This window comes from Mauremys reevesii, linkage group 3 (assembly GCF_016161935.1).
Source record: "Mauremys reevesii isolate NIE-2019 linkage group 3, ASM1616193v1, whole genome shotgun sequence".
NCBI classification, from domain to species: domain Eukaryota; kingdom Metazoa; phylum Chordata; order Testudines; family Geoemydidae; genus Mauremys; species Mauremys reevesii.
The window spans coordinates 24,635,365-24,649,571 of record NC_052625.1 but is presented as its reverse complement, the minus strand read 5'-3'; the positions used below and the strand labels follow the sequence as shown (position 1 = coordinate 24,649,571).

General features: G+C 40.8%; 1 long non-coding RNA gene across 2 annotated transcripts; it reads right to left on the bottom strand.

Moving 5' to 3' along the window:
* Positions 1 to 1,806: 1,806 nt before the first annotated feature.
* On the bottom strand, positions 1,807 to 13,544 carry LOC120401521. 2 transcript variants are annotated; one of them, XR_005596504.1, is made up of 4 exons: positions 13,379 to 13,544; positions 12,879 to 12,960; positions 12,330 to 12,413; positions 1,807 to 2,157 (listed from the first exon to the last, which is right to left on the bottom strand). It is a non-coding gene; the product is annotated as an uncharacterized LOC120401521 (long non-coding RNA). The 2 variants fall into 2 exon arrangements; XR_005596505.1 differs by having other exon boundaries at positions 12,336 to 12,413.
* Positions 13,545 to 14,207: the final 663 nt, after the last annotated feature.

The window sequence follows — 14,207 nt, the reverse complement described above, 5'->3', positions numbered from 1 at the left end:
GAGGACATGTGATAGAGTTGGCTGTATGCTGCAAAAATATTAATTCATGGGCATTTTTGCAGATAAAATGATCAATCTAGCTTTGCCAATGTTCAGAATCTTTTAATTCATTTTCTCTGGGCAATAAACAAATGATTTTTTTTAATTCACAGAAATCAAAAATTCTCACAGCCATGTTGAAATCTCTTTAATTGTTCTCCTACTGTTAATAAAAGCCTGAAACAGAATCAATAACTTGCAACCAACTACATGCCATAAACAATGTACATCAAGCAAAGACATACTCTGTTCATGAACAACCTGTAGGTGATCAGGTTATTTTAAATAACAAAACAGTTAGTAAAAGTTAAGCTTATTTGTGGACAATAAACATAAAAAAGGAAAAATTAACTTTTGACTAGTTGTATGACTAGTTCACCCAGTAGCTAAGTTGCAAGAAGTGTTTGAAAGACCACTATTAGTGGAGTAACACAGCAGAAAATTTTAGGACACTATCTGGTTTACCCTTAATAAGATTAGGCATTGACATATGGAGGCTATACTGTTGGGAAAAAAACAAAAACAAAAAACAAACCAAACAAATAAACAACAAACCCACAAACCAATCACAGAAAAAGGCAATGCCAATGGATTATTTCTCTGTTTTTCAGCAAGTTCCTTATTGCACTGTTAGAAGCTGAGAACAGCTGGTAATGGGAATTTTAGGAAAAATGGACAAGACTTGAAAACTCTGACTTTCCTGATCATTCATTCTGCTGACAGATTAGTGATGGGTGTGATGCTTCAATCCATCTGCAACAAATAAGCACATTTTCTCAGGATGAAATGGCAAACTGGGGATTAGAAAGATTCACACTCTTTATCTCCAAATATTCCTTATTTCAGGTTTCTTACCTCTTCTTAAAGACTTGTATAAATAACATATTGATTTCCCTTAAAACTTAAGAGTGTGCTCTCAGTTAGAGCATTCAGAGTGCTTAAATAAAGCCTGGGTTATTTTTCTTTTACACCTGCATTGTATCAGTTTGAAAAGGTGTCTCCATCAGGCATCTAAAAGTTTTCAAAAGGGAATTAGAATTTTTCGTCTGATCCATTGGGGCCTATTTACCAGCTGCTACTAGAAGTTCAAGTATATTAACACCAATTTTCAGAGACCACATTAAAACCTTTTTTTTTTTTTTTTTTAAATCACTGACTGACAACATAACATGAGCACAGGGTGGAGAGGAGGTTTCCAAAATCTAGATCAAGAATATAAGTGCTTCCAAGCCACAGTGTTCAGATCCAGATCTAGCTTTTCTCCAAGGAAAAAAAGTCTCTCCTGGGCCTCTCCCATTAGATTTACATAACTCACATTACCAAGGGGCAAGGAGTGGGCAGGAGAAAGGGAGATCTGCAATCATCTCTTGTAGTCTATTAGAGTAGAGGCATGTTGCAACAGGCCTCAGTCTTCCCAAAGCAGAATCACAATGCATCTGGGCCTAGATTATTCCCCAGTTCAGGGACAGCGTAGAGGCAGCATGTGTCTCCCCTACCAAAGGCTTAACACTGGGGGCCAGTGCAGCCCTTGGAGCAGGCTAGGCCAGCCCTAATGACAGCTTTATACAATGTTGCATCCCTGATGCAGCAGTCGCTATGGAGCTTTGCAGAGGTGTGGAACTGCCAGGGTATAGTTGTGCTCTGGTCATGCCTGCCCCACTCCTGGCCCATCCAGAATGCACCCTGCTATCTGAGCTGCTGAAAAGATAGCAGAGCTGTCCCCTGTAATGAGGATGTTCTCCATGTGAACAGGAGTCTTCCGTGTATTCTCTGGCCCTTTTGTACCAACACAGCTAACCTGGGGCCTATCTCTACTCATATTACCTGCAGTAGGCAAGCAAGCAGAGGATCTCCCTTCAACAAGTACTGCTTTGAAGAATAAATTCCCAGGATACGGGCCCAAAACAAACTGCTATATGATAGAACAGCTACGTATCACCTGCCTGGGGAATAATACAGCTTCAGAATATCTAGTCTGATGTTACAGATGACTTGTAACTTGCAGTTCTGACTTTTCCTGGCTCCTGCATTTTCTTGAAGGTTATTTTTCTGCTAGCTCCTTCTGCAGATGATCTGCCTCAACTCAGACCTATGCTGCGAACAACTCAATTTTATGCACTAAATGGAAAGAAAGACATGGTCAGGCATCATTAATTCTTTTTATCCTTCAAGTCAGATATTTGTTGCTCAGATGCAGACAAACACAATATGTGTTAATACATCCTTGGATATAGCTTCTTGATTGTCAACGATTCTGCTGTAATTATAATACTGCTGCTGCACCTAGAGTTTAATTGTTGCTTGTGACCTGCTTAAATATTAAATGTTTATTGATTATTTGGCCTTGGGAACTCAATAAACTTTAACCAACTACAGTGTCTGTATTAAAAATCTTTGATCCTAAGGAATCACAAGGTGGTGAGGTTTGGAGAAAGGGGGATGTGGAATGGATTTGGAGAGAAAGAAGTAAACATTACTTGAAGAAAGACATAAGATAACTTTAAGCAAAATAGTCTTAAAATCATTACTTATATCAAAGTGCTGTAATTCTCTTGGCACCAAATGCTGATTCTACTAAAGTCAACTAGAGTTTTAACATTGACAGCAGTGGTACCAGAATTTGGCTCTTGGACTATTAAAGCTAAAGGAATTCAAATTACACCTTTTAGCCAAGAATAGCTTCTTCTAGTGGCTGTGATTCATAAATAGAAAAGTAATATTTCCTGTTGGCTAACACAGAGGACTAGAAGCCAGATCCTTCAGTTCTATTTCAAACTCTGAGACTTAGTCACTGTGGGCTAAATGCATCCTAATTCCTCACGCACTACACAGGGAAATAAAGGACAGTAGCCTTTCCCCTAACACACACACATCATTTGGCTAAATTAGGACTGCTCATCTCATACCTATGAGTAAGTGGGTGCGATGAAGATGCCAACCAGACTAGCTGGTTTGGTGTCTGGAGCTGAGTAAGTTGCACTCCCAGCCTGGAGAAGATAGGGGGAACAGGGGAGGAATTGTAACCCTGTGAAGCGCAAAAACTTCCCAGTGTGGCTTCCAGGCAATACTGATACATATTGCATCATACTCTGGTTTGAGCCTATTGGCTCAGTCTAGCCCTGTGACCTTGGAGAAATATTTAACTTCTCTGTGCCTCAGTTTATCCCTCTATCAATGTGTATAATACCTAATAACCACAAGCGGCTCTCTGGGATTTAATTCATTATTGTTTGTATAGCTCTGGAAGGTCTTCAGATAATAGGTGCAGAGTATTTTTCTTCCTAGATGTGATGCCTATAATGCTTTGATCTCTGATGTGTAACTCATGAAAGCAGCTACACAGCTAAACAGTTGCACATGCCTGTTCAGTACAAGATATTATACCATGATATTCAGAGTGCTTGATTTGAGTGTGGATGAATAAAGCCACAGCCTCACATATGATACTATTGTTTGGATGGAAAGTATATAATCCTTTCCCCCTCTTTTCCAGATCTGGTACATGCCACAATTTATAGCTGTATATCCAAGACCAGAATTTAACCTCAGTTATAACAGTTTAGGATATAATTCAATGAACTATTGAGTAGAGATGAGCCCAAGCTTCAAAGATGGTTCAAATTACTCCAGAGTTCGAGAGTGTTTGCATCCAGGGTTTTGAATTGGCCCATCTTCGTTATCCATTTATACTTCACAGACACAGCATAATGAATTCAAGCTATAGGCTGACTCTCTTCTCGCTCACATGGGCTTCAGTGCAGCTGCTCTTGAGTTATGCTAGTGTTAATGAGAAGACCTGTTTTTATTCCTTGGAAGCATTTTCATTCTATTCTAAAACTTTCAACCATTGTAGTCCTTTCAAAAATGAACATGCAGCCTGCTAATGATTAATTTGCTCTAGCCAACAATTCCTGCTAGCCTATTGGGTTGAACTAATTGTTATTGGGATTACTACATGTGCAATAAACGTTCTCCCCATTTCAAAGTTGATGTTACATCCCTTTGGCCGCTTATAAAATAAAGGCAAGTGAATTGCCATTGATTCCTTTAGTCAGAATAGCCGGAATGCAACTTAATAGCAACTACAAATCAATAAAGAATTTCTGACCAAGAATATAGTATTAGAAATCTATGGAAGACCTAACAGTTATTACATTTCTAAAAACATCATGTACTGAGGGGAGCTAGCTAGGCCTTGCTTCTCAGGTATTGAAAAAGAAATATTTCAAAGGCAAATACTAGTATTTTTCCTTCTCTGTGTAGAACATTGAATTATGATACTTTCCCATATTGCTGACAAAGATTTATTAATATTTTACACACTTTATTCTCCGGTTTGGGGAAAATGTTAAAGGCTATCATAATATTTCCTTACTGTTACTAAATGTATGAATGATTTTAGTTCTCATGAAAGTGAGGGACTAATAGTGCTACTTTTAACCACAGGACAAAAGCAAGCATACCCTACGCAAGCTTTGCTAAATAGTTCTGCTAATGTACCTCCTGCCTGACACTCCTCCTCCCCCCGCTAGTGAAGTATCTGTGTTTAACAGAGAATGTCCACTCACTTGTGCCAGACTACGAAGTAGCCCTGGATATCTAGCTGAATACAGCCATACAAGAGTAAGCCTTCAATCACTTCACTTTTTTCTTGCACAAATATTGCTGTGTGCTATTAAATTGCTGTCACGTTCTACCTCAGAGGTGGATTTCTGTGATGGACAATGTTAGTCTTGTACTGTTTGTACATTGAAAATTTCATAAAGCTCTGTGAAATCCTTTGGGGTCAAAAAGTGCAATATAAATATTAGACAGCATTGCAATTATAATCCCTATCTCTCATTCATTGTAATAATGATTATAGCAGCACCTAGAGGTCCCAGCTGAAATCAGAGAATGATGTGGGGATAGTAAGAAACAGTCTTGGCTCTGAAGAGCTTTGAATCTAAATACACATAACATATAAAGCAGGGGTTCTCAAACTGCGGGTCAGGACCCCTGAAGGGGTCGTGAGGTTATTACATGGGGTGTAGTGAGCTGTCAGCCTCCACCCCAAACCCCACTTTGTCTTCAGCATTTATAATGGTGTTAAATATATAAAAAGTGTTTTTAATTTATAAGGGGGGGGGTCACACTCAAAGGCTTCTTATGTGAAAGGGGTCACCAGTACAAAAGTTTGAGAACCACTGATTAAAGGGTGGGTGACAAAAAATATTAACTCCATTCTACAGATGAGGAACTGAGACACAAAGAGATATAAGTGACTTGCCTAAAGTCATATAGGAAGTCTGTGGCATAGCTAGAAACTGAACCAGAACCCCTGAGCCCCAGACCAGTGCTTTAACAAGAAGACCATTCTTCCTTTCCTGAGAGTAGCCAAGTCTGAATGCAACTATGTTCCTGATTACCATGACTTAAGGTATAGGACAGCTGCAGAGCAGAATGCGTGAGAATGTGCAACCACCATATCCTTGCAAACCATAGTAATGTAAGGGCATGGGAACCAGCTGTGTCTCCATCAACTTTAGAATGTACCAAATGTCTATAGGAATTTGCATTACCTCTTCTCTAGCCAGGAGTTGGACACCCTGAGGGCATGGCCACACTTGCAGATGCAGAGCGCTTTGAGTTAAACCAACCTTCGAAGAGTGCAGTAGGGAAAGCACTGCAGTCTGTCCACACTGATAGCTGCAATTGCACTGGTGTGGCCTCATTTGTGGCACTTGCAGCAGCATTAGGAGTGGTGCATTACAGGCAGCTATCTCACAGAGCACCTCTTCCTATTCTGGCACTCTGGCTTGTGGGGAGGGGTTCTCCAGGTGCTTGTGGATCACTGTGGGCGTTTCATTGACATTAACGCAGGCTGGCTCAGAAAGGTGCATGATGCACGCATCTTTCGGAACACTGGCCTGTTCAGGAAGCTGCAAGCTGGGACTTTTTTCCCAGATGAGAAGATTACCGTAGGGGAAGTCGAAATGCCCATTGTGATCCTTAGAGACCCCGCTTACCCTTTAATGCCATGGCTCATGAAAGGCCCAGGAAGCCTTGACAGCAGCAAGGAGGGTTCAACAACAGGCTGAGGCTGAGCCGGTGACAAATGACTGTGGAATGTGCTTTTGGCTGTTTAAATGGCTGCTGGCGCTCTCTGTATGGGAAGCTGGACCTGGCCGATGACAACATCCCCACAGTTATATCTGTGTGCTGTACCCTCCATAACATTTGTGAAGGGAAGGGAGAAAGATTCACTCAGGCATGGAACTCGGACGTTTAACACCTGGAGGCTGAATTTGAACAACCAGAGAGCAGAACTATCAGAGGGGCCCAGCACGGGGCTGCAAGGATTAGGGATGCCTTGAGGGAGCAATTTGTCCTTCCCCAAGCACCAGCTGCCACGACTGGCTACCTTCCTCCTGGCTTGAGAACAGCTCTTGGCTGCATGCCTCCAGGGACTCCGGGGTGTCTTCCTCTTCCTGAGCACCCTCACTCCCACTTTCCTCCTCCTCCTCCTCCTGCCTTGTTGAACTGGGCTCTGAAGTGTCTACGGTGGTCCTTGGAGTAGAGGTGGGTTCGCCCCCAAGTATCGTGTCTAGCTCTTTGTAGAAACGGCAGGTCACGGGGGCACTGCCAGAGAGGCGGTTTGCCTTGCGGGCTTTGCGGTAGGCATTCTGCAGCTCCTTCACTTTAACCCTGCACTGCAGTGCATCCCAGTCATGGCCCCTTGATAGCTGCTCAAAGGTATAGTAATTTCTATGGCTGGAGTGCAGCTGGGACTGGACATTTTTCTCCTCCCAAACACTGATGAGGTCCAGCTCATTGCCATTGCTCCATACTGGGGATTGCCTGGCACGTGGAGGCATGGTTACCTGGAAAGATTCGCTGAGAGCACTCCATGCCTGGCTGAGCAAACAGGAATGGGATTTTCAAAATTCCCGGAGAATTTAAAGGGCGGGTCTGATGGTTATTCACCTGAGGGCAGGGCAGTAGAGTTAGAAGTGATGACCAGAGTGGCTAGAACAGGCATTGTGACACACTTCTGGAGGCCGATCAGACCGCATTAATAGACCAGAGCGTCCACACTGTGTAGGACAGAACAATGATGTCTTCACATGACGCACAAAAGGAAATCTATCACTGAACACACTGGCAGCTTGGAGAAATGAGCTTGTTGTGTCACTCTAAGCTTGTGCCACAGATATGGCTGCACAAGTAGGATTGCAAATGCCATAAAAACAGGGAATGTGGAGAATGTCATTTCTAGTGCTGCAGTTTATTTAAAAGATAGCTTTGAACTTGAATACCTATTCTGTATGCATACCTACAGGGAGCAGTACAATCCAACCTGCCGGAGGACTGGGAAAGGGCAACTGAGGATCTCCACTGTGTTTTGCCTTTTCACACCTGTATAAAGTGAGTGACCATTGGGTGTCAAACTCCACTCAGAACAGGAGGACTGGATTCTCAGGTGACTTTATGGCATCAAGCACCATCAGGCACCAGTCCAGCCCACACAGCATCATGTATTACGCTGGCTGCCTGCCGTACCCAATGGGAGTTGCAGCAGCTGGGTATAGCTAGGAAATAAGGGCAAAGCTGGGAAAGGGACTTCCTACATGGAGGGTGTTCTTCTGCCAGCTGTTGCCAGCTCTGTAGCAGGGGCTGTGTGCCTCCCATGACTGCGCCCTCTGCTGCGACCACTGGAGCCAACGCTTGGCCTGTCAGCCTCCCCATGGGACTCCCTTCCTCCCCCCATCTAGCCCTGCCCCTCAGTTAATTTTAGTAAAATAACAGACAGATCACAGGCACTGTGAATTTTTGTTTATTGCCCCTGACCTATTCATGAATTTTACTAAAAATAACCGTGATAAAATCTTAGCCTTATTTATTAGGCTCTCAGAGCCCAAACCTAACTCCCACAGTTAAAAATATCCACACCAAATGAATGGGGCCATAAATAAGGCAGATATAGTGAGAGCCGCGCTGACCTTCTATCATTCTTCCAGCTCCACGGCTTTTAGTCATAACTAACCTAGTGTGTGAGGCACATGGCATTTGCTTTTCACTGCTTTCACAGGGATGAACAAAATCACTGTTGTGGTGGTGGGAATGCTGAGCACAAGAGCGCTACTGGGGAGGGGTGAAGGGATTGAACATCTTGTTCTGCTTTGAGTCAGATGTATATAATCCCACACAAGAGCCTACAGCTAGGGAGCTGTCTACATGGCTGCAAGGGTGTGAGTTGTAGAGCACTCCGATGTGTTGTCCTCTAGCTGCCCCACATAGACCCTTCTGGTGCAAACTAAAGGTACCTAGTTCACTTGGATAGAGTCCTGGTCAGTTTACAGGAATTTATAGCAAGCATGCTGCCATCACTGCCCTCTTCTGCTGTACATTTTCAAGGCAGCATAGAACTCCCTGTTCCCACTTTTGAGTCTTTTGAAATGTGATGTAATTTGAGGCTTACTTATCTCCTATACCCTTTATCAAAAGAACAATGAGCTATATAGATTATATACTGGCCCAGGAACATGATAGACTGAGAACAAGGACAGCATATATAAAAAACTAAAAAAAAAAAGAAAAAGAAAACGGACCCTTTCTGATTAGCAGATTCATTCAGATTTTTAAATAATTTCACTTTGAATCTGTTCATGTCCCTTTTGTGTTCATTTCTTATCAATATTCTGACAGAAGAGTTTTCCTGGCAGGCATGTTCATGAAGTGCTTATTTTCGGAAACCATATTTCCAATTTGTAATAATAAATATTAGCAACAGAAACCCAATTTCTAAGAGTTATGTTGAACTACTAAGGGAAAGAAACATACCATGTGACTTAAATAGCCGGTGAAAACAGCTTGAATTTTGCAAATACACCTCTACCTCAGTATAACGTGACCCGATATAACACGAATCTGATATAACATGGTAAAGCAGCGCTCCAGGAGGCTGGGCTGTGCACTCTGGTGGATCAAAGCAAGTTCAATATAACATGGTTTCACCTATAACGCAGTAAGATTTTTTGGCTCCCCGGGACAGCATTATATCGAGGTAGAGGTGTACTCTAATTAGCTGCTCTTGAATGAATTTCAGACCAAGTATCATTTACCAAATTTATTTGCTGTACAGCTTTAAATACAACAACATTTGAGGTACTTGTCAACTATTCAAAGAATTTGTAAAGAGAAAAGAATGTTAAATTTATTGAGAAAATTGTTCATTTCATTGTTTTTTAAATTTAGCTGTGGTTTGAAATGAGACATGTTTTGCTGTATTGTTTTGCAGAGACCATTGGAAGCTGTTAAATGTGGGGTTTTTGTAAATACATTTTAAAGATGTTCTATGATTTGTGTAGTAATGGCAGAAACACTTTTTATGCATCCATTATGGTTTTCCAAAACAAGACTATCAAAAATACAAAGATAAAAAAGGCACAGCCATTTTGCAGTTTATGGATTCCAAACTGGGATAATTGAGTATGATAAAAGAAGACATTTCAATCAGTGTGGCCCTATACTTGGAATTAGTTAGTGCAGATTGTAGGATTTTGCAGAAATCAATCATCAATGTTCTGAATATTCAGGCACTGATTCTGGTCTCAGTTACACTGATGTAATTCTGAAGTAGTTCCAACAAAGTCCGTAGAATTACTCTAGATTTATAAAGGTGTAAATGGAACCAGAATATGAATCTCGGAGTTTTACTTGTTGTTTGTTTAGAAAGTATTAAAATAAAATTATCTCTTTCTCTCACACACATACACACACTCTCACACCCCCACCCCTTCTGTCTGCACGGTGTGGCTAATTGTTAATCACAGGGAACCTTTCATGAATTGGAAATGCAGTTTGAGTTTCATACATAAATGTATAAGAAAAAAGCTCGCAGACAAAATCTACACTTCACTGATTGAAGAATACATGGTTAACAACAGTCTCTGAATACCTTTTTAAAGAAAAATAACAACCTCTCCCAACTACTGTTCTCCCCCCACCCCATGCTATCGAGTAGATAATTTCTATGTATAGTTGCCTTCTTGGCAGCTAGAAATGTGTAAAAGGAACAATGTAAAATATGTCAGTATATAGATTTCTCTTCTTGGAAGATCCATCGCCAAGATCACAACACATATTTAAGACCTGATCGTGGAATTTGTTCTCACATAAATAAACTGTACACACTTAAGGCCTGATCCAAAACCCATTAAAATCAGTGGAAAGATTTGGATCAGACTCATTGGGCACTCCATTGACAGCAATGTTTTAGAGATTGCTATAGACAGAGCTGGCACATTTTATTTTATTTTTTGCAGAGAAAACTTTTCATTAACACAGGCCTGTTTTCAATTAAAAAAAAATCACAAACACAATGAACAAAAAATCCAGTTCTTTGTGGATATTTTCATGATTTTTTAGACTTTTTAATTGAATGTTTTAACATTGATTTTAATAGAATCTTTTTATCAATAAATTATAGTGAGTGGAGGAGAGGGGCCGAGGAGGGAGGGAGAATCCCTTGCAGGAGAACATAGGTGGAACTGGTTCCAAAGGTTTAAAAAATTATTGGGTTCCCAGCAAAAAAAATGTTTTATTTGATCAAGATATTTCAGGAGTTTATGATGTTGGTTTTTTAAAAACCTGGTACATCTGGGTCCAGTTACTGTGATGCAAATCCATAACAAACTCACCTGGCTTGAGTGGAATAACGGAGATGAGAATATGACCCCAGTGTACTACTAGGAATCAAATCCAGTAGTGCAGTAATAATACATTTGTATCCTAACCAAAGTGTCTACAATATTTGTTCTAATTTGTATAGAATTCTTGTCAAAATAAAGTACAATAGTTGATGTCACCTAAAATTAGGGCCAAATTTTCAGTCTGGCCAGAGCAAGTCTCCATTTTTATAACCACAGTTGTATGAGTACAAATAAATTGTGGGTTTGATTTGGATTATTTAAATTAGACTACCTGATTTGCAGCTGCACACAATTCCTTAGAAACCTAAATGACTTATGCTGCACCTGAACATAAATGGGGGTCTGGGGGAGTTGATTACTGTTACACAGAATAAATATCTTTGCAGAAAAGAATCAGTATGATTTATTTCCTTGGTGTGTGGCTATTGATGAATGTGAACAATAAATATGTGTTTCTGATTTGTTTTACATATTGGGCCAAATTGTGCCCTCAGTTTCACCTATGTAATCCAATTGTCTTCAGTAGAGCTGCACACATGTAACTGGTTATATTTTTCAATGATGCTAAGATAATGTGAAATACGTAAGCAGAAAATTTGTCTTTGTAGGCCAAACTTTCACAAGGAGACGTCTGAGGAGCAGAAGCAAAAGTATGTTCCCGAATTAGTGCGAACCACTACCACAATATTGGGGGAAGGCAGGTATGTGCAGGTGAGAAGTCAAGTTTGCTAATGGCCATTTAGACCTCAAACTATCCCTTTACGGGCACACATTCTCCTGCAGTGTAATGGCACAAATGTAGGGATGCAGTTGTGCATACATTTCGAAGCTCCTGTTTGGAAAATTAGGCTACGTCTACACTGCACTTTCATTGTTAAAACTTTTGTTGTTCAGGGGTGTGAAGAAACATCCGCCTGAACAACAAAAGTTTTAACGATGCAACGTGCTGGTGTGGACAGTGTTTCTTCATCGGGAGACACTCTCCCAGAGACGAAGCTACTCTTCCTTGTTGGGGGTGGTTTTATTTTGTCATCGGGAGAGCTCTCGCCTGCTGACAAAGAGCAGATATGCTGCGTACCTTACAATAGCGTGGCTGTAGCGGTACAGCCATGCCATTGTAAGGTGTGCAGTTTAAGCCTTAGAGTCTATTCTTCTGTGCTATAAAGTTTCTCAAATGTAAAGTTAAGCATGCTCCTAAGAGTTGTCTTGAATAATAATAATGTATCTGAGCATGGGCTTAAAGACTTTCCTGAACTGGGAATTAATTCCTGCCACTTCTTCCTCTATTATATGCACCCAAATCTGCATTTTCCCTATTGTTCCCACTGCTAACACCTCTACCATATATCTGTAATAGAGGGATTAATCTTTATCTTTTTTACTGTAAAATGTAATTCTTCACATATATGTGAGTTTGAGTTTAACAACAGGTTTTTCTAGGCTCAGCCAGTTGCACAGCCCTGTCTCTCCACATGTGTATAACTTTCAGCTATTTGTGCACATAATTTTCTGCTACTCGTTAATAGTTCTGGAGATTCAAAGTTGTGACTGTTAACCAAAAAATACAGTTCCCACAACCAGCTTCATGATACATACACTTACTCCGTTCTCACTGCTGTAGAGTCCTTTAAAGAAATAGTACCCAACTCAGCAACTCTTCAGAATGCAATATGATCTTTTCTAGAAGAAACATACAGGCAGTTAGTACCATTAGAAAATCTTGTGCTTGCCAAGAAGATGTCACTGCTTCTACTGTTCTAATCACAAATATTACAATTCCCCTATGGCATTCCATTGAAAGGGGTGAATTTAGTCCAAGTAATTCAGTTAAAGGATTTCAGAAATTTGAACAAAATGAACCAGAGCAAAAGAAAGCTCACACTCACAAAGGGGAAAAACCTGACCATTATGTCACATGAAGAATACCTCAGCCTTTGAGAGCTGCTCCTAGATCAGAGTGTGTGCTGGAGTTCTGAGCAGGTTCAGGATGGCTCCCCACCACAATTACTTTTCTTATCTCTTGAAACGACAGTATGCTTGTGTTGAGCAGGCTTTAGGTTTAGCATGGCTTACTATGCTTCTGCAATGTTGCAAGAGCTTCTATGGCTATGTGATGCATGCTACATTAATAATTTAGGTTGCTACCTGTTTGAAATGGCTCCAGTGAATACTTGTCTTCTTCTCATTGGCATAGGCTAGAAAGCAACTGCTGAAGTGGTTGTGGATTCTGCAGAAAGGTCAAGTACACTGTCAATAGGTCTTGAGTTGATACAATAAAATACCTAAACGTGCTTAATTCTAAGCATTAGAATAGTCCAATTGAAGTGGGACTACTCACATACTTAAAGTTTGAGCACGTACTTTGCTGGACTGGGATCATATTACGATGTACATCATCAGTGTGTAAAACACTGGAAGCGAAAGGCAAAGTCTCTATCTGATGACATGCATTGTATGCAAAACGAATACATTGTTAGAAAGGCACATGTGGAAGAGATCCCATAATAAGATACTGAATATCCTTGCCATGTTGCTACCACATCATACATTACACACTCTGATGAAGTATTTTATAAAGCTGCATGTGTATGTAACACATGGTCAGACACTGACACATGAGTAAGTAATCAGGCTACTTTTTTCACCTTTTCCTTTAATAGAGAAACCTTTAGTGGCTTCCTCTTTGGTACTTCTTATTTTCTTCCGTGCATCCCCATTCATTCAGGGGCTTCTCTGTGCTGCATTTTCATTTTCAGAAAGTGTGAACTTTAACATCCTTTCCCTCCATAGTGCAGGAGCTTTGAACCACTCAGGTTCAATTGTTGGTGTTGTGTATTTGGTTGTCATGGTTTTTGTTCCTATGGCAACTGAGTTAGATTATTAGGGGATAGCCCGGCCAGCTTCGGCCGGTTGGGTGAGCTCTGTGTCTGTAAATAAAATGGAAGTTTTGTTAGCTGTCTGCTGTCTGGTCTCAAGTGATTTCTTCCTAAACCGGCTGCCCCCAAGGATATAACAAGTGGCGACAATGGATGGGATTCCGGTGCTGCTCCAGAAAGAGAAGGAAGTAGAAGTCAAGGTAAAGAACAAACAAACAAAAAAACTGCTTGTTTGCACTGACTGTGAAAGTGAAACTAAAAATCATGGCTACTCTGACCAGGCCACTGGAACCTTTTGATGAGAATATAGAGCAGTGGCATGTGTATACTGAGCGTTTTGAGCTTTTTGATATTGCAAATGACATTACAGAAGTGAAGAAGGTGCCAATATTCTTAAGTGTTGTAGGGGCTAAAACCTACTCCCTGCTACGCAGCTTACTACACCCGGTTAAGCCTGAGACTAAATCTTACAGTGACATTGTGGAAATCCTGGGGTTCCATTTTTCCCCAAAACCACTGGTAATTGCTGAAAGATATAGGTTCCACAAAAGAGACCAAAAGGAAGAGGAAACAGTTGTACAATTTGTAGCAATTTTAA